Here is a 20,083-nt window from a genome sequence, read left to right on the forward strand (position 1 = left end):
ACAGATATGCTTCGAAAGTAGATCAATTATCATAACTCGACTATCCTCAAGGTAATCGCATGATTATACGAAGAATAAAATTCTAGGCACAAAATGACTTAAAACACTTCAAGATTACTGGAGCTTATTACGGAATCATGCTCATATTTAACACAACAAACAACTGCTTATTTGACCGTGCAATGACTGAGGTCCACAAAAGACTTATGCAATGGTATCCATGTAGCGAGCGTTAGGTTAGCGGATCCCAGACTATAAAAGCCTTAGGTCACTAGGCACAAAGTCCCCTAAGAACTTAATAACTCGAATACCAAAGAGCCCACTCGTGATCAATCATACATTAACTCTTTTTCTTCTTTTTTTCCTTTTTCCTTTTCTATTTTTTTTCTTCTTTTTTTCTATATTTTTTTTTCCAAAATTTCTGAGCAAGTGCGTTTCGCTCCATCTTGCTCAACCCTAGATTACTCGCTTAAAAATACGAGTCGGCTACTAGTCATTTGACGCCTAGCCATAATTAGCAATGAATTCCATTTTTTACTCCAATTTTTCTTTTCATGCCTTTTATCACTAAGAACCTATTATAAAATTCTAAGCATAATCAATAGATTAACCTTGAAAACCATCAAACCATAACAACAATCTAGTCCTTAAGCATTCTCTAAAACTTAGTGAAATTACAAATGTTTCTAGCATGCATATCAACCTACAAGACTCAACATCACTTTAACGCTATCACTACACTCGCATCAACATCACAAATTAATTGGTAAATCAGCGCAAAAGGGATCATGGTATATGCACGAGCTACATGATATGATAAATAAAGCTATAAATAAAAAAACAAACTATATGGCAAAAAATATGCAATTATATGAACTAAACTATCATGAATATGCAACTATATGACACACACACAAAATATTCCTTAACTACCACCCCCAAACTTAAAATCTTCACTATCCCCAGTGAAGGTAGTAGAAAGGAACACATGGTATACCTACTCGGAGAGATCATCATCATCATCATTACCCTCATAGGGTGGTGTATCAGGAGGCGGATATGCAGAGTCCTTACCAAAAACTGGCCACTGGATGTCAGCTCCAAGGCCTCTAAAAGCAGTCCCAAGCGCAAGGGTGAGCTCCTGAGCAAACCTGCTCTGCGTCTCATACATAGCATCCATCCTCCTCGACAGCCTCCTATACTGGGCATCAGCCATCTCAGCACCCTCCTGAGCTCTAGAAGAACCAGCCTCATCTCGCCTTGGCCTCCCCATGGTAGCACCTCGTGCTGGACGCCCTCTTGGAAGACAATAACCCAGCCCATGCTCCTCGGGCTCACCACCGGTCCACTCCTGCATCACATGCAGAGTCCCGGAGTCAATAGGAGCGGCCGACAACTGCAACTGCTCATAAGACGGCCACTGAACTCCAACTGCTCGGCAAAGCTTTGTAACCGTGGATGCATAAGGGATGTTCATGTGCTTAGCTCCCCTAAAAAACTTCAGAATTCCTTGGTAGATGAATTCACCAAGGTCCACATAGTACTCCTCATTCAAAATACCCCATAACAACTGTGCTCTCTCAACTGTGACCTCATGTGCATGTGAAGTAGGCAGAATATTAGCGCAAATAAAAGCATTCTATGCACGGGCATACCTATTCATCGCAATCGCCGGAAAATGGCGATACTCGTTAGTCCCAGTCTTGAAGGTCCAAACTGTGCCCGGCCTACAGAGGGTAGCACAAATCAAATCCAAGTCAAAATCCTCAGCAGTCTTCTCATTCCAATTCTCCTCCGTGGGCTTCCTCTGTCGCTGCCCAATCACACGGTGAATCTCCGCAGGGTGATAATCCACCGTCATCCCCCGAACAACAGAATACCCATTCTTCTCAGCCATCGCGTTCGCATAGAACTCGCGAACAACGCTCATCGGAACTGCTTCAGGAGACTCACAGAACGCAATCCAACCCTTCTCCGCAATCATAGGCAACAACTCACCATCCTTCCCCGATGGTAAGAACCCCCTCTCCTTCAAAATCGGCTTACCCAGAAGCCTAGTATACTCCTCATCAGCAGCCCTATCAAACAACCGAGGCCTCACATCAGTACCCCTTGAAGAATCAGCAGTAGGGACAGTGCTGCTGCTATCAATAGTCCTGGATCTCTTGGGTGCCATCGAAACTGAGAAAAAGTGTTTAAGATTTGTGTTTTTTGATATGGGAGAGAGTTTAAGGTTTGAAAGTGTATGGGGAGTATATGGAATAGGTGTATGTATATATAGGGTATAGATTAGGGTAAAATTTGATTAGGAGTGGGTTTGAGGGTTAAAAACATGGGATAATGGGGAAATAGGTCATGGGTAATGGGGCTGTGTATTGTTTTTTTATTTTTCAGATTTTTTTTGGATTTTTATAGGACTTAAAAAATTTTCTTCCAGTCGGGCCCTGAGCGGGCGCTCAGCTTGCTGAGCGGTCGCTCAACAGAGCTAAACGGGCGCTCAGGGGTCTTCTGGAATTTTTTTTTTCCTTGCCCTGTTTTTCTGATTTTTTGTGGTTTTGGATAGGTGACTAACTTCTAAGGGTTTGTGTAACAACAAATCATGGGTTGCCTCCCAAAAAGCGCTTCTTTTTCGTCATTAGCTTGATGTAACGTACCTTAATCAAGTTGATAATAAAACGACACTAACCACTTCCCGATTTTCCGTGTCCCTATAGTAATGCTTCAAACGCTGACCATTAACCTTGAATGCTTGGTCCAGATCATTCTCAAAAATCTCCACCGCTCCATGTGGAAACACAGTTTTGACAATAAAAGGTCCAGACCACCTTAATTTTAACTTCCTAGGAAAAAGTCGGAGATGAGAGTTGAATAAAAGAACTTGCTGTCCCGGCATAAATAACTTAGGATGTAACTTCCTGTCGTGCCACTTTTTCACTTTTTCACTTTTTCACTTTTTCCTTGTACATTTTGTTGTTCTCGTACGCTTGGATTCAAAATTCATCAAGTTCATTTAGCTGAAGCATTCGCTTCTTTCCAGCTGCATCTAGATCCAGGTTCAACTTCTTCAACGCCCAATAGGCCTTATGCTCAAGCTCCGCAGGTAAATGACATCCCTTACCATACACAAGTTGAAACGGGGACATCACAAGTGGAGTCTTATATGTTGTTCTTGAAGCCCACACAGCTTCATCGAACTTTAAAGACCAATCCTTCCTTGACGGACAAACAACCTTCTCTAGAATGCGCTTGATCTCTCTGTTAGACACTTCCGCTTGACCATTAGTTTGTGGATGATAGGCAGTAGCAACACGATGATTCACACTATAGCACTGCATCATAAAAGTAAACTTACGGTTGCAGAAATGCGACCCTTCATCACTTATGATCACTCGTGGCGTTCCAAACCTTGTGAAAATCTGTTTATGAAGAAAATTCAAGACTACCTTTACATCATTCATCGGTAGAGCTTTGACTTCTACCCATTTCGAGACATAATCGACTGCCAGCAAGATGTACTGATTATTGCAGGATGAGACAAAAGGCCCCATGAAATCGATTCCCCAAACATCAAAGACCTCTATTTCAAGCATCACATTTAACGGCATCTCATCCTTCCTTGTAAGATTCCCCACTCTTTGGAAACGATCACACCTTAAAACGAACTGATGAGCATCCTTAAACAAAGTAGGCCAGAAAAAACCTGCTTGCAGAATACGAGCTGCCGTCTTCTCACCACCATAATGTCCACCATAAACTATAGAGTGGCAGTCTCGTAATATCCCCTCCGTCTCACAGAATGGGAACCATGGCTCTTCCTCCTGAACTGCGAACAACTGCTCATCCGGAAAAGATTCGTTGATCAACGTCTTATCATGTGAAGTAGACCCGGGATTCTCCAGTCTAGAGAGATGGTCAGCTACTTGATTCTCAGTACCTTTTCGATCCTTGATCTCTAATTCAAATTCTTGTAGCAAGAGCACCCAACGAATGAGTCTGTACTTCGAATCCTTCTTGGAAACCAAATAGCGAATGGCCGCATGATCAGTGAATACTGTCACCTTTGTCCCAAGCAAATAAGATCGAAATTTTTCGAAACCAAAGACTATAGCCAAGAGCTCCTTCTCAGTAGTGGTGTAGTTTATTTGGGCCCCATTTAAGGTCTTGCTAACATAGTAGACCATATGAAAGAGATTATTCTTGCGCTGCCCAAGAACTGCGCCCACCGCATAATCACTCGTATCACACATCATCTCAAAAGGCTCTGTCCAATCAGGTGCTGTAATAACCGGTACATTTATCAAACTTTTCTTGAGAGTCTCGAATGCCGTCAAGCATTCATCATCAAATTTAAAAGGCACATCCTTCTCAAGCAAGTTGCACAACGGTTTAGATATCTTCGAAAAGTCCTTAATGAAAAGACGATAAAGACCCGCATGACCAAGAAAACTACGAATTCCTTTCACAGAAATTGGTGGTGGAAGATTTTCAATGACTCCCACCTTGGCTTTGTCCACCTCAAGACCCTTGCTAGAGACCTTATGCCCAAGAATAATGCCTTCACGCACCATAAAGTGACATTTTTCCCAATTGAGCACCAAATTAGTTTCCACACACCTTTTTAGTACAGCACGAAGATTATTCAAACATTCATCATACGAATGTCCAAAGACGGAGAAGTCATCCATGAACACTTCGACATTATTTCCAATCATATCAGAGAATATAGCCATCATACATCTCTGAAAAGTGGCCGGTGCGCCACATAAGCCAGACGAAACTCTGCGAAAAGTAAACGTGCCAAATGGACAAGTAAAGGTAGTCTATTCTTGGTCCTCTGGTGTAATACATATCTGATTATACCCCGAATAACCATCCAGAAGACAATAATACTCGTGACCGGCCAACCTGTCAAGTATTTGATCAATAAACGGAAGAGGGAAGTGATCCTTCCTCGTGGCCTTGTTCAACTTTCTGTAGTCCATGCATACCCTCCATCCTGTGACTTTTCGAGTGGGGATGAGCTCGTTCTTCTCATTTGATACCACAGTAATACCTCCTTTCTTAGGTACACATTGCACTGGGCTCACCCAAGAACTGTCAGAAATAGGATAGATGATTCCTGCATCCAGCCACTTCAGAATTTCTTTCTTCACCACTTCTTTCATTATAGGATTAAGTCTGCGCTGTTGCTCAACAGTCGGCTTACTACCCTCCTCTAGCAGAATCTTATGCATGCAGTATGAAGGGCTGATCCCTTTGATATCTGCTATAGTCCATCCGATAGCCGATTTGAATTCTCTCAAGATCCTTAAGAGCTTATCCTCCTCACTACCTGAAAGGTCAGATGCAATAATAACAGGTAAAGTAGATGCATCACCTAAAAAAGCATACCTCAAGTGTGCAGGCAATGGTTTAAGCTCCAAGGTAGGTGCTTCCTCGATAGATGGTTTGAGCTTTCCTTCAATATTTTTAAGGTCAGAAGTACCAAGAGATTCAAATGGCATGTCTAGCTTTCGCCTCCAAGGAGAAGCATTTAGATATTGTAGTTGCTCATTGCCATCCTCATCATCACTGTCAAAATCCCCCACTAAGGCCTTCTCTAATGCATCAGACATTAGCATATGATCAAGTTCTGAAGTAACCGCAGAATCAATCAAAACCATTTTTAAGCACTCCTCATCTTCTGTAGGGAATTTCATCACTTTGAATACATTGAATGTCACATCCTGATCCTGCACCCGCATAGTAAGTTCACCTTTCTACACATCTATCAAGGTACGGCCTGTAGCCAAGAAAGGTCTCCCCAAGATTATGGGAATCTTCTTATCTTCCTCGAAATCCAGAATAACAAAGTCTGTAGGAAAGAAGAGCTTATCCACCTTTACTAGCACATCCTCCACTATGCCTCGTGGGTATGTAATAGAACGATCAGCCAATTGCAGAGACATGTAGGTGGGTTTTGGATCAGGTAAATTCAACTTTTGAAGATCGACAACGGCATCAGATTGATGCTTGCTCCCAAATCACAAAGGCACTTGTCAAAAGACAACTTGCCAATAGTGTAAGGAATGGTGAAGCTACCTGGATCTTTAAGCTTTGGAGGTAACTTTTGTTGCAGCACAGCACTGCATTCTTCCGTTAAAGTAATGGTCTCAAGATCATCCAGTTTCACCTTCCTTGAAAGAATACTTTTCATAAATTTCGCATAACTAGGCATTTGCTCCAGAGCCTCAGCGAAAGGTATGTTGATGTGAAGTTTCTTGAACACCTCCAGAAACTTACCGAACTGCTTATCCAGCTTTTGTTGTTGTAATCTCTTAGGGAAAGGTTGTGGAGGATAAAGCTGTTTCTCCCCTGTATTACCCTCAGGCAGAGTGTGTTCAACAGTAGTCTTCCTTGGTTCCGCCGCTTTCTCCTTTTGCTTAGCTTCTTCATCACCAACTTCAGCTTCTCCTTCTTTTGCTTTTTCAGCATCAACAACTTTTCCAGACCTTAAGGTAATAGCCTTGACTTCCTCTTTAGATTCTTTCCTTCCTGGCACTTCAGTATCACTGGGAAGTGTGCCAGGTTGATGATTGAGTACTGCATTGGCTATTTGACCGATTTGATTTTCCAAGGTCTTAATAGAAACCGCCTGACTCTTGCACAACAGCTTAAGTTCCTCAAAATCAGCACTAGAGGGTGGAGCTGCACCTCCTTATTGAGGATATGATTGCCTTTGAGCATAATGCTGTGGTTGCTGGAATCCAGGTGGATTGAACTGTTTACTTACGCCTTGCTGATATGGTTGCTGAATAGCATTTTGATTATTACTCCAACTGAAATTTGGATAATTTCTGTTATTAGGATGATAAGTAGCTGGAACAGGCTGTTGCGGTCGCTGATAATTGTTCACATACAGAACAGATTCATTAACAAGAGAACACTGATCCGTAGCATGAGAACCTGTACAAAGCTCACAGACCATAGCTATCTGATTGACTCCATAGGTGGCTAGAGAATCAACCTTCATAGAAAGCGCTTGGAGCTGCGCTGCAATAGTTGTAGCTGCATAAACTTCCAAAATACCTGCTACCTTTCCAGGCATCATCCTTTAAGTCGGGTTTTGATGCTCATTTGCAGCCATAGTCTCAATAAGATTATAAGCCTCAGTATAGCTTTTGGCCCACAAGGCGCCTCCAGCTGCTGCATCGAGCATAGGCCGAGATTGGGCCCCCAAACCATTATAGAAACCAGTGATCACCATCCAATCAGGCATTCCATGATGTGGACACTTTCTCAACATTTTCTTGTAGCGCTCCCAAGCTTCGCACATAGATTCTGTAGGTTGCTGCGCAAACTGAGTAAGAGCACTCCTCATAGCAGCAGTCTTCGCCATTGGATAAAACTTCACCAGAAACTTTTGCGCAAGATCTTGCCAAGTAGTGATAGACCCAGCTGGTTCAGAATGTAACCAGTCCTTAGCTTTATCCCTTAGTGAGAATGGGAAAAGCCTCAGCTTGATAGCCTCATCAGTCACACCATTATATTTGAAAGTACTACATATCTCGACAAAATTCCTTATGTGCATGTTGGGGTCTTCAGTCGCAGCACCTCCAAAAGAAACAGAATTCTGCACCATCTGAATAGTGCCCGGCTTGATTTCAAAGTTATTGGCCTCAATAGCCGGGTGCATGATTCTAGACTGAATATCATCAATTTTAGGCCGAGAAAAGTCCATAAGAGCTGGATCTGCCGGAACTATACGATCACCCATGATTACTGGCTCTTTCTGCTCACTTCCTGAATCCGAATCTTCAAATTCTATCTTCTCTGGAATATCAAGAACTTCATCTGTCTCCTCATCCGTATCTAAAGTCCTCTTACGAGTACGAGAACGTGTTTGCATAAACGCTCGCTAAGGTACCTGAAACACAACCGGAAACATTAAGTAACACGTCTTAATCACTGAGTCCTAATGACCAATGATGGTAAGTACATAAACTAAACAAATACGCCGAGTCCCCGGAAGCGGTGCCAAAAACTTGTTAGGGTGAAAACACGCGCTAATAACACACGCAAGTATACGCGTTCGCAAGTAGTATAGAATACTTTCTAGTTTGTTCCCACAGAGACTCAGACTAATTATGTTCAATTAAACTCACTCACCAATGTATGATTACTTCTCAATGTTAAAACAATAACACTCAGAATTGAGTAACTAATTATTAACTACAATTAACTATGAGAATTAAGCACTTAATTAACACTTGAATTAATCAATATTAAAACACTCATGAGATTACAACTTCATTACTACTTCCTTCAATAGTCATTATTATTACCCTTAGCATGCAACAATGATGATATTAATCGAATAACACGAAACTGATAAAAGCCAACTTTCATTGTACTAATACCATTCTACCAAGCATCCACAATTAAGATACAAGTTGAATGCATCAATTATGTTGAGTCCCTATATGTCTACAGAAATTGACAACATAACAATTTAAGCACAAGTTATTCCTTTTCATTACACAGGGCGAATAAAACAGTTAGAGTTACCCACTAATCATGTATACTCTTACATGAACCTATGCTAGCATGGAAAGTTCTAAATCTCAAGATCCACCTCGCTTCACAAAAGATTAACACCCTATCTTATATGTTCGCGACGCACATAAGACGAATACGCACAACCAATTCTAGATATCATACAATCATCACACACTAAGGTATTAAACAACTAACTAAAGAATTCCATAGTAAATCCGTTACGATCCCATGATCACGATTAGCCCGTGATAGCACTCATCGTCATCATGGGTTCATATGAAAACATGATAATAACACACAAGAATAATAACTAAAACTAATTATATTAAACCAAAGTACGTCACAATAGTAAATAGGTTCAAAGTAAAGTAAACTAGCATCCAACGTTACAACGAAATAAAGAATCACAAGAAAATATGCTTCCTCTTCGTGCAGTGTGCTAAAACGGTCTTCTTCCTTATCTCCTCGCTCTTCGATTAATACTACAATCCAACCTTTGTGAAACGTCTCTTAAATCTACTTATATAGGAGTCCCATAAAGCCCAGCTAACTCAGAAGTTGGAAGTTAAACAGAATCAAAAGTCTAAAATAATAAATTAGATTTTCCATCCCTGCGCGGCCGCTCAGCATTCCTGAGCGGGCGCTCAGACCCCTTCTGGAATCTGCACTATTTTTCTCCCGTTTCGTCACTGCAATCTGCTCATATCTTCCCGCTTACAATGCTAAACACATGCCAAGGCTTATTATTGATGAAATCTCTCCCGAAATGCAAATAATACCCTGAAATGCACAAACACTAGAAAAATGCATCAAATACATAAAATACTTGATTTCAAGACATCAATTCAAGCCATTATAAGACGTTCTAAGTGGTATAAAATGCCACTTATCAGATATCCCCCCATGATCTTGAGCTTACGGCAATAGTTTTACCCTAAAGATTGGAGGCACTACTTGTATGGAGAAAAGTGCGAGGTTTACGCAAACCCCAAGAGCTCAAGTATATTTTTACGCAGAAAGAGCTCAACATACGCCGGAGGAGGTGGTTAGAGCTAATCAAGGATTATGATTATGAGATTATTTATCAGCCACGTAAAGCCAATGTGGTGGCTAACGCCCTTGGTAGAAAGGAGAGACTCAAGATGATAATGTCTTCGGAAGAGTAGATAAAAGATTTCAAGAAAATGGAAATTAAGTGAAGGTAACCGGAGCCGGTACTGAAAGGCTGTTTGAGATTGTAATGCAGCCCGAATTATAGGAAAAGATCATATTGTGCCAAGAAAAAGTGATGAATGAAGGCAAAGAGCCAATGACTGGAGAAAAGATTAATACCGAGAGAGATGATAAGGGAATAATGAGGTATTCCTACAGAATTTGGGTTCCAAACATTTAAGAGCTTAAGGACTAGATCTTAGATGAAATCCATAGTTCGAGGAATAAGATTTAGGGCAACCCCTGAATATGATAGTTAGGGAGATCACCATCAAGAAAGAAGGAACCCATAACATAATGAAGTGGAAAACAAGGATTTTAACGTATAAGATAACCCCAATTATGGGAGAAGGATGAAACATTTCACACTGAGAATACAGAAGTCGAGAAAGATAGGGGGAACCAGGATGGTACTCCTATGGGGCAATTCATGGACCTTCCCAAACAAAACTTATACTTTTACCCCCAACCACCACCCTGAGGAAACAATGCGGTGGGAAATTCTTTCATGACCTTTAAGTCACTAAGCTCTCAGAATTCCAAGAAATCGGTGGACCCAGTCGAGGAAAGAGCCTGGCTAAAGGAAATATAGGAATCATTTGAGATTCTAAATGATTGACGAAGCGCAAAAGACTGTTTTTGTCACTTACCTTCCTAAGAGAGAGGCCACCCGCTGGTGAAAGGCCAAGAAAGACATGGGGCCAAAGGTTATAATAAACCGATTAAAGTTCAGTCAATTATTTTCGGGAAAGTACTTCCCAAGGTTATAGAGATAGTGTAAAAGCTTTATAGCCAGAACAAATGCGGACAAGTATGATGAATTATGAATCTAAGTTGTAAAAGTTGGCAAGATTCGTCCTAAGGACACGAATCCCGGAACGACGTGATGTTTGAAGTCAATGATTAATGGGTTCATGAAATGATTGTAATAATAATAAAAAAAAGAAACTGAAGTGGAAAGGAATATAAAGGCAATAGAGTTTGAGGAATGATAAGGGAGTTGTGTATGATGAAACCCTAAAGAATCGTAGTAATAGAAATAGAAAAGTGTGTGATCATCAGGATGAGGGTGATTCACCATGAGTTAAAGTTGATGGTGGAAGGCATAAATGATATATATATATTATCCCCTTTAAGTTGGGAGTATTCGAAGACACTTCGAGATAGATCGATGGGCTAATAAGAAAACACGGATGGACCGAGGATACAGGAAATCAAGAAATTAGGAAATTGGATGAAGGATGTGACCTTCAAGAATATGAGGTGTAATTAACACCAGTGACTGGATACCCAAAAGGAGACACCGGGTACAAAAGATATCTTAAGATTGAGATGACTGTTAAGATAAATAACAGAGGTAAATGAGTAATTAGAACTAAAAAGTTCACTTTGAACACAACCAATATCTTCCAAAACATCCCTATTATCATTACCAAATCAGGAAAGAAAGGCGGATAACCATTGTTATCTTCTGGAGGCCATATGGATTGACCTCAGTTTGAATAAGGATATTATTGTGAAATTAGGTATAGACTATCGAGGTGGAAATGATTGAATAAGATACCCTTATCAGGGATATATGACTTGAGTTATCCATGGAAGGATGCAAGTATCTTTTTAAAGGTGGAAATTAAGGATAGAACCTCGATAACTTGAGATGAATCCTAGGGGAATGCATAAAGGTTTGCATTTCACCCTTAATAGGGACAGTATGAGTTTCGACAGTATGAATTGGAAAGGATTAGGGTAACAATAACCTTTAAGGATCAGTGGAGGAATGTTTAGAAGTATATAGACAATGGTTATAGTATTAGTAAATGGTATTTTGATATGCCTTGTATCTAGGGAATATGGGAGGAACGATTCAAGGATAATCTTAGAGGTCTTACAAGGAGAAAGGTAATATTCAAAGTTCTGAAGAATAGAAATTTTGATAAAGGTAATATTACGTAATTATAATAATGCCAGGTGGGCATGTGTTGAACCATAAGAAAGTATAGATTGACCCAATGAAGGTTGAAATTGGTGAAAACAAGAAGGACCCAAGATAAGAGACGTCCTAAGTATAATTGAGAGTTAGTCATGATAATGTTAACCTCTAAAGACCGAGGTAATAACTTATGGAAAAATGGTGATATTTTTTTTCTCACCAAAGCTTAAGGAAGAGCATTTTCACACAAGCAGTGATTGGAAATGAGGTAGAAAATTTAGTTGGAGATCGTTCAAAAGACATTGATTATAAGGAACTATTACTATCAGGAAAGGCCAATGAGGTGGCCGACACTCTAACTGTAAAAGAGAAATTATAGGCGCTCGTGCCAGAGGAATACAATAATGATGGTTAAAGCCGTAAAGGTGGTATTATGGTATGAACGATGGATATTCCTTCTGATGATTGTGCGATACTCAACTGTAATAGTAGTCTGGTAAAGATTTAATTCATGTTATCGATGTGAGCGGGCTACCTATCTTAGAAGGTACTATCTTGAGATAAGCGAGGACCATGTTATAGAAGGACTAAACAAACCTTTGAGCTTCACGTCTCCTAATAAATACATATGGTTAATAATGGTATTAGCCTGCTATTGTTGCTTTGATTGAGACTCTTCTGTAATTTTATCTGCTTCATGTCATATATATACGTCAAGTTCAGGAGATGTCCTTCATGGATCACAAACGGTGATTATGTTACCTCCGTAAAAGATTTTGATACGGCAAGTATGGACTCCGTAAGATTAGCTAGTAAGATTTCGAGGAAAACGAATGACTATAGTAGGTCAGTGGTGGATCATAGTAATGCAACAATGAGTCTATGAATAATAAGACGATGACAACTGTGAGAGTTGTATTGTAATGGTGTTGAGATTGAGTACCACTAATCGGGTCATGGTGATGTATGAGTAATCATCGTTAGACTAACTAAGCCGATTATTTACCTATGATGTATTTATTCCTTCTTATCGATAAAGAGTAGTATTACTATACGAAGAAGGTTGCGGTATAGCAATGGATTCTAGTAACGATGATGTCTAGAATGAAATCCCAGATTTAATTTTCGCCGTCGAGGGAGTTTCAAAGATGATTGTTTATAAGCTCGCACAAGAGCATGGGTCCATAGAATGATGGACAGAATAGCAAAATTATTCAGGCACGTAAATTGTGATGCGATAATACTGGATATTGATATAGATACTTATGTTTCATTCTCCTTTGATAAACCTCTATAGTTCAGAGGTAGATTTTAAGCCAGATATTTTGTGGCAGTATATTTTTTTATATAATGCTCTTAAATTCGTTCTTTTCTCTCCTTTTCATTTTGTATAAGCTGAGAAGAACAACCCTTCTAGAAGGGGAGGTATTGTCGAATGACTATCTATCTGTGTGAAAGAAGCCTAGTAGGATACCATCTATTGTTTAATTGCTTGTCAAGTACTAAAGGCTGACCACCTTCTGTGCTAACTATGCGATGTAACAAGTGTTCATGATCATAGTGATCTCTCAATAAAATCTTTTACTTCTATACGATGGATCAAGCTTTTGAAGATGGAAGCAGCTAGAAAGAAGTAGTATCAGTGCGGTGGTGTTCCGAATCTAACGCGTTCGTAATACTAAGGTTGACGCAATTGTTAAAAGCTTATAGAACGATAACAAACTAAAGTGTAACCAGTATAGTATTAGGAATGGAAGATAGTAACGATTACGGACGGGAAAAAAGTGGGTATTGAGAAGCAAAACCTATAGCGCAAGAAGCTATGATGATAGTCTGTGCGATAGACTTGAAAGAATTTGGAATGATCACATAGCACGTAACGAGTTTTCTTATGAGGATGGATGATATGATAGTGTCGGAATGTCGCCTCACGAGGCCCTATACAGAAAGAGATGCCGATCTCCCTTGTATCGGAATGAAGTTGGAGAGCGCAAGATGCTCAGGTTGAAAGTAGTCCAATTAACCAAGGACATAGTAGATCTAATCAGAGGACGGCTAGTAGAAGCCCAAAATCGACTGGAGGAGTACGTCGGTATGGCCTGAAAGGACAAAGAGTATGAAGGAGGGAACCTTGTATTGTTAAAAGTATTTTCTTAAAAAGAATTGATGAGGGTTGGAAAGAAAGGAAAGTTTAAGTCCACGATTTATTGGACCCTTGGAGATATTAAGATGTATTGGGAAGTTAGCATATGAGCTATCCCTACCCCCGAACCTGTAGCAAGTTTATAACGTGTTCCACGTATTAATATTAAGGAAGTGTAATTCGGATGCCAGATAAATAGGGGCATATGAGCGCATAGACATGCAACCAGACGTAACCTATATGGAGCAACCAGGAAGGGTTATAGATCGAAAAGGAACAAGTGCTTAGGAGAAGGGTTATCAAATTAGTCAGAGTTGGTGGTAGAACCACAATGTGGAAAATTGACTTGAGAGTTAAAAAGTGCACCGCTAAGAAAGTATCCCTATTCATTTACTATCTGATTCGGGGACGAAATCTTTTTAAGGAGGGGAGACTGTAATAACCCCAATTTTCGGAATTTTTGGAACACTGATGAATAGTAACTTTTTGCTGATGATGCTGATTAAGGGAAAATTATCAGACCACGCTATATAAGAATACTGTTATGGAAATTCTAAGATCGTATTAGTATTCTATAAAGTAAATGAGTTTATGTAAAGGTCGTTAGTATTCGAATCCGGACACTTTGATTTTTCCCGAAAATCCATTAGATACCGAAAGAATTGATAATAAGGTTACATGATTAAAAGGATTTAAATTCAAGGATAATAAGAGAGGATCATAAAAGGAATATAAAATATTGAGAAAGGTTTAGGGGAACCCAAGTAATAAGATCCCAGATATGATCCCTCAAACGACGAACGAAAACGAAAATTAAGCGAACCGTATAACAGATAAGCGGTCATTAGCCAAGTAATTAAGCACTAATCAAAGGGATTAGGGGAGGATGACATCATCCAACCATAAGGATTGAACAAGTGTCCTTGTGATGATGTATTCAAGGTGAGATCATCACTTTATTAAAGCAAAAGCAAAGATATTTTGAAAGGTTAATTTTCAACCAAGAATTTCATTTCATTCAAAAAAAATCAACCAAGCAACATTCTTGCTCTCGGCCAAAATAATACCAGCAACTTCAAACTGCCATATCTCCTTCAATACTCACTCAAATGTTGTGTTCTATAGCTCGTTTGAAAGGTATTGAGATGGCCTATAACTCTTGTTAACCAGTATCGTCCAAATAATCATGATAAGACCCTCATAGTTACAGTTCTTTAAATCGTACTAATTGTAACTCCAAAAGTTCTAACTCATTTCTTGAACGCCTTTGTAAGTTTGAACATGATAAACATAGATCAAGGCTCTATTAAGGATTACAATATCTTGTAAGTGGTTTAAGGATCTAAGGAGGGTATAAACTTCAAACCCTAGCTTTGATTTTATGATTCCATTAAGTTTTATTGAAGCATTGTTAGTATGAAGGCTTGATCTTTGATTATAAGTAGTTTTAGTGGATTTGTATTGGTTTTAAATATTGGGTCTTTGATTGGTTGGATAAATTGGTAAAACTTGGATTTGGGGACTGAATTTGTAGTATGATGGTTGAATATTATTGTGTTGGTGGTTGTGAGTGAATTGATGAGGATTTAGAGTGGTAATTATTTTGGTAATCTCGTAAACATTGCCGTCATAATGCTCGTTTTCCTTAGACTGTTTTGCATGAAACTTTAGGACCCGTGAACTCACTGTAAGTTTCTTAACTTTGTGATTTTTAGATAGTTCATGTTATGAGCTTCATTTTGATATGTCGCTCGCCTAAATCCGAGTTACGAGCGATGAGAAATGACCATTTTAAGTAATGGCGTTTCGCGAGTGAACCCCGAAACCTCGAGTAACTTTGAGACCATAATTGAGACCCTTAAATGATTAATCGAAATATGAAACAATTATGTAAGGTGGATTAGGCAGTTGGTAAATTACTCACTAAAGAGTCGCCTTAAAATTCATAACGATTAATTTATTAAAATTGGTGGAGCCGAGGGTACGCAAGTGATTAACGGAAATCATTAAGCGTATAAACGACGGTAAGCGACCGTTATGGTATGAGTGAGTTTTGACTAGTTTCTTAAGCGACCATGGTCTAATTACGGCTTATGTTGTTGTTAATAGGTTACCGGACCCACTCTAAGCTTAAGTCTACCCTGGAATACTTAGGCAAGTTTTCTACCCGTTATACTGTTGTTGTGATGTAAATATATTGATGTATTATCTTGAGATAAGTGCATGACTGTTATTAGAAAATCTTGAGATATATTGGAGCATGTTGATATGGTATATATATGCATGTTGTAAAATCTTGATATTTTATTATCTATTCAAATGCATATAAACTGCATAATACATATGCTAGAGATAAGCAGTAGTTGCATATACCCTTAGTATAGGGGACCAAAGGTGAACATTTTTCTAAACCGGGGGTCGATGTTCCCGAGTATAATATATGTATATTTATATATATATAATTTTCTATAACTCTTAATCAAATAAGGTATATTCGATGGTTTTGAATAATAATCAAACTTATTTTCGATTATTCAAATAAGGATCGTACTTTCATATATCTTTTGTTATTTATTATTCGTTTCAAGTATGAGTTTTGAAACTTCTACTTCAATTATTTTATGAAGATTATCCTTTATGGGAATATTATTTAAATAATAATATTCATATATTTTCTAATATATCGGGACTGATTTAATTTATTAAATCATCATTACTCTAAACATTCTTTAAAATGTTTTCGAGTCTTCAAAATGATTTTAAAAGTTAGAGCGGATCCCAAAACTCGTTTTCAAATTCAAGATCTTCCTTTCGAAGGGGATTTAAATACTCGCTTACAAAACTGAGGGATCCAGCTCTATGGTGTATTTTATATTCGCAACGAGGTTGCGGTTTTGATAAAAGAATTTGATTACTTGCCCAACGTTCGGGAAGTAAATCCATCTAATTGAGTCGGCATAAGCGACAGGCCGGGGTACGGTCTATCAAAGTGTAAGTGGCTAGTGGCAGTCCATCAACACATAAGAGGTCGGGTGGCGGTCCAGCACAAGGCCCTAATGCGGCCAGGGTGATGACCAGTGGGGGATTCATCCATCTACTAGTAGAAAAGGTTACTTAATTGGTATCTTTGCCTGATTAGCAAGATATCGGGTTTATGCCAAAGCTTTTTCTTTCCAAATTCATTGGATATTAGAACTCTGTTTATAATTTTCATAATAGAGGTTTTCAAGGAGTGTATGAGATATATATATATATAGGTGAATATATATATATATATCGGGACTTAGTGAAGTATCTCGTAACTTCATTTCTTTCAAATGATATTTCAAAGATTGAATCTATTCAAGTTTTATCTTGTAGTCTCATCTGTGTGATGAACTTTTGAAACTGATTATAACTTGAACGGTGGTAGTTCAAGTAGTATTTGGAAAAGATATAAGTATATTGGAGTATCTTGTAACTTCATCTTTTCAACTTATATCTAGTTAATGATTATCTTATGCATGACAAAGATTTTCAGAAAAACGTTGAGACAAGGTTAGATATATGAGATCACCTTGCAACGATATTTTTATACAGTTATAAACTGGAACTCTATGTATATTATGCATGAAAGAGGATTTCCAAGATTTTGAAAAGTATATATACATATGTAATGAATATTTTACGACTTGGTCGTGTTAAGATATCAACTTGATTCATTTCTGCTTGACCAAGACTTTCATGAGTATTATGAGAATGCTCATATATTGTTAATTATAATACATATTATTTCGGTGGGCTTGTTACTCACCCTTGCTTTCTTCTTTCATCACACAATAATAGATAGACAAGATGAACAAGACCAAGCTCCCAATTCGCAAGCGGATAGAAAACGTTCCGCAGTTTCCTGTAGGCGTTGATGCCGCTGTAGCTGAGGTAGGAACTACCAATAGGCTAGGTTTCAACTGTTGATGTACCAGACTTATGTCGATTATGAATTGTACTAATGGCAAAGAATATGTAAATTTATTCAGAAACCCTTTTAAGGTGTAATGGTTTATAACTGTGGAATAAAATGACTTGTATTATTTTTGATTTTCATCTCTGAGACTATAACTTGTGGTGTGTGTGTATATTGTGGGGTCACAGTGCACAATAGTTGGTTCTTTATCAAGATTAAGTGTTATTAAGGAAAGTGAAACTCGTGACAACCCGGATCCCCGACCCCGGATTTGGGGGTGTTATAACTCTAGCAGATATTGCCTTTGCAGTTGAAGCTAGGAGTACAATTACCTATGATCCTGTCATAGGGGAGGCAAGCATAGCACATTCAAGTGCCAGTGTGTTGCAAGACACAAAAGGGTTTGAGGCTAGTGTACATGACAGTAACCCGGTCAAATCTCCTCCACTTCAATTGGAGGTTCCTACTACAAGTGGAGGACAACACAGTGTCAAAACCACAGAGCAATCTGTGAGTCAAATTGTGATCTCAGTCACAGGTGTTTCTGATGAACCATCCCCCTCTCAACCACAACAACCTCATATACTCTCTCAGTGGCTTCAAGAATCTGCCACTCAACCAACTTCTGTAGATGATCTACTAGTAGAGAAGATTTCTGGACTGGCTAACATCTCATAGCATCTTCTGACTTCAGACATGAGCGACCAAGACTATCAATCTATCATGCTTGCTTACAATGAAGAGGTTGAGGAGCAAAAGGAGAAAATTGTAAATGATGCTAAGCCAGATGGGAATGTGGATGTATGGTTGTCTGATGATTTGCCCTGGAGATGAATCAAGTTCTGGCCAGATTCAGAGAAGAGTATGTTACTATTCTGGAGAGGAATGCAAAAGACTTGAGTCCAGAAGCTGTCTATGATGCCATTACAGATGTATACAAAGCTCAGCTTAAAGCATTTCATCTGTTTGGTAAAGCTCTTGAAATCAAGCTTACTGACCATGAAGACAGAATAAGAAAATTGGTAAATGAGAAGATGGACATGATCATACCCCCTCAAGAGCGGATCTCTAAGAAATTCAAGCATTTTACTGAGCAAATGGCTAGGATGGATCTTGCCTCCATTGAGAAGGAAGTCAAAAACCTCAAACAATCGTTTACCGATCTCCATGAAATGATCCAGAAACAAATTACTCATTCAAATGAGACCAAGGTCCAGCTGGATCAACTTCATCAGAGCAGATTTAAACCCTCAGCATTGCTAATAGAAGGGATCAAAGAGGCTATAGAAGAACATTTTGGCACAACTAGCAGCTCTTATCAGCCTGGATCCACTTCAACAAATCTGCCAATTTAGTCTCTACGGGATCAAGTCACAACATTGCAAGACTCCAACTCCTCTCTCACTGCACAAGTTCAGGCTTTGACATTTCTTGTCAAGAGCCAACAAACAGATATCCAAACTCTGGTGGACTCCCATAAGCATCTTCAAATACAGAATTCTGTAGCTTTAGGAACCATCATGGGTAAACTCAATATACCACTACCCTCTTTTCCTGAACAAGTAAGGCCTGAAATCCCTACTCCCCTTCTCATGCCTGCCAACAAGACTAAGGGGGAGATAGAAGCTATATTGGCACAATCAAGGTCATCTCAACAACAAGTCCAAAGTGCTAAAAAGAGTTTAAGTCAAAAAGTTGATATTGGAATGAAGAGATTTTTTAAAGCAGCTGAGGGTCCCAGTCTAAGCAGGGAGTTTGATGAATTGCTTAAGGCACTCAGAACTCCTCTCAATGATAATTTCTTCACCTACAAGAAAGCATTGGATAGGACAATAAACTCAAAAAGAGTGATCTTGGTTCCAAAAGACAATTTCAAGGAAAGAAGGATAGTGGTCAACATCAATGACTCAGGGGTAGACAGATGTATGCAGGTGTCCCTCAACTGTCTTATCTCTAGGAGGGCATTTGAATTAGATATTTTGATAAGCAAAGTCAGAGTAGTAATTCATAAAGACACTCTCTTGCTAACAGAATTGAAGAATGCACAAGTGGCTGCTTTCCTAGAAGCTTATCTACAGCCTAGCAATGGAGTGACATACATTTATCCTACTACCAAACATTCCAAACACTTTCAAGTTCCTAAACAGTGTATCATGGCCAATAAAAGGCTTATCATGACTCTTGAAACGGTGCTGAAAGCAAAAAGGAACAAAACTGTTGAAGATGAGGAGATGATAAAACTGTTGAGAAGATATCTGAATAATGCAGAAGCCAACTTGCCCAAAACACAAATCATCAAGGATGATTTGGATGATGA

The 20,083-nt window shown here is 39.0% G+C and overlaps 1 non-coding gene across 1 annotated transcript; it reads left to right on the forward strand.

Moving 5' to 3' along the window:
• Window positions 1–7,256: 7,256 nt before the first annotated feature.
• Window positions 7,257–7,363, forward strand: LOC141715803 (small nucleolar RNA R71). Its single transcript, XR_012572552.1, has one exon. It is a non-coding gene; the product is annotated as a small nucleolar RNA R71 (small nucleolar RNA).
• Window positions 7,364–20,083: the final 12,720 nt, after the last annotated feature.

Source organism: Apium graveolens, chromosome 3, assembly GCF_009905375.1.
Source record: "Apium graveolens cultivar Ventura chromosome 3, ASM990537v1, whole genome shotgun sequence".
NCBI classification, from domain to species: Eukaryota; Viridiplantae; Streptophyta; class Magnoliopsida; order Apiales; family Apiaceae; genus Apium; species Apium graveolens.